General features: G+C 36.5%; 1 pseudogene; it reads right to left on the bottom strand.

Annotated features, from left to right (window-relative positions):
* On the bottom strand, positions 1 to 1,180 carry LOC108986098 (annotated as a pseudogene).
* Between the last annotated feature and the right edge of the window lie 883 nt (positions 1,181 to 2,063).

Below are 2,063 nucleotides of genomic sequence, written 5' to 3'. Positions count from 1 at the left end.
CTAAGGCACCTTGTAGAATGCATTCAAGTTTTCAGCCAGCCGAATATAACTTGTGTTCATGTTTGTCAGAAACAAATGCGGGCAGAGATTGTTGAAAAAGGCAGTCACTGCATTGTTTTCGCCTACCCAATTAACCAAGATTCCCTGTTCGATGAGTAAATCCTCATCTTGGTAGTCTTGAGAAGGAAACTCATTAGAACTATGTAATCACCAACATGTGCATTATCTGGATAGTGACACAACTCAAAAGCCGTGACATTCCATAGAGTGGGCTCCATGTTGGTATCTAATTCCAAATATGGAATTTCCAAGGCTCCATTTTTGAATTGCAAGTCAACTAAGCTCTTGCTGTAGCTCACTTTAAACTCCACTCTGGCCTCATTCAGTTGGCTTGCACTATACAAATGCCCAGCAATCCCATCTTCATCTCTTACCAACTGGGCTTTAGATGAAGGTAAAAGAAGTGTTCTGACCAAATCAACAAAGTGCTTTATTTCCAAATCATCACGGGGAGTCGTTCCTTGAATGTTGTATTTGCTAAAGAAATCAAAAGAGAGCCTAGTGAAAGAACTAGGGACGTTAAGAAGACCTAATCTGATGCATTAATGTTGAATAATTTATCCATAACAAAGAAAGGAAGTTGATTTTCGAGTAATCTCAAGTCTGCTTTTATAGTATCTGTCAGCCATGGCTTCAATAATACTATGTCTTTAGGTGACCATAGCATGCCCGACTCGCTAATGAAAAATTCAATAACGAAGCACGCATCCAACAATATTAGTTTCACAAACTCGTCACTGCTAAGATGGATAGTTTCTGCATAACAACGACGAACGTTTCCTTCCAAACTCTTTATTGTGTCTACAAAATCCTCCACATTACAGTTAGAGTGTTGCTGGAATCTCTCCAAGCATCTCATTTTAAACTTCTCCATGATTTTCAATCTTTCTTTGCTATGGTGAAAAGGCCCTATTGATACAACCAGAGGAGTGAACGACTTTTCATTCATTTTTCGAAGGCGATCTGAAACCTTGTAGATACAACAATCAGTTGATAAGGGTAGCTCCAACTCTCCCAAATCTTCTTTGATGTTAATCACTAACTCTCTATGTCGATCTCCCTTTGTAATTGAATCGATTGCCTCCTCTTCAATTATCTCAATCCCTAAATAATCTTCCATCTATCAAAACCTCAACTTTCCCACCACAAACAAATGGAGTCCCTGGGTAAACCTGCATGCATTGATACGCGGAATTAACTAGATTTATTAAATGACAAATACTCCAATGAGTAATGCTATAATCCATACTATCATCCTATTTTTTATCTCACTATGTAAGATGTCTCACATTTATCATCATTGGATGATTTTTTCCAATTTGATAACCTATCCTCTACTGTCCTTTGTTTCTATGTCAATGATGAAAAACATCACAAACTTTACTTAGTGAATTAGGGACAAACCAGAACCTATTTATATAGTGTGCCCAAGTAAAAAGGGCATGAAACACTAATGACTTTACATAAAAATTAGTAACTTAATTAAATATATTATTTTCTATTCAATAGTTATCGTTTAATTCTAATATACATTAAAAAGGGATAGCTAATGATAGCCCGTTTCGTAGGAGCAAAATTGAAAATACCATGTTTTGAAAATTATAGTACTAGCTACGCTCCCATGCACGCGATGCATCGAGAAAAAATGTCAAGCTTTCGTTAACTACAATAGAAAAGCCTTCATGTTGGGACGAAAAATTTCATCCGAAAATGTTTTTGGGACCAAAACAATAGTTCCAAAGTCATCTCAATATCTCTGTCTCAAAATATTTTTTGAGACGAAATTTGTTAAATCCGTTTAAAAGTGTTAGAATGGATTATTTTTGGACAAAACTGTTTTCGTCGCTATTAGTCATTTGAAAAATTTCCCTAAGAAGGAATGAGATGGAGGGTCGGAAGTGGAAAGCATATAAGGATATGGGTTGATAAATGGATGCCAACTCCTTCATCATACATGGTTCAATCGCTTGTTTCAAGTTTGGGAAGGGAAGCATTTGTGGCTG

Source organism: Juglans regia, chromosome 8, assembly GCF_001411555.2.
Source record: "Juglans regia cultivar Chandler chromosome 8, Walnut 2.0, whole genome shotgun sequence".
NCBI classification, from domain to species: domain Eukaryota; kingdom Viridiplantae; phylum Streptophyta; class Magnoliopsida; order Fagales; family Juglandaceae; genus Juglans; species Juglans regia.
This window is presented reverse-complemented; position numbering and strand designations above follow the sequence as displayed.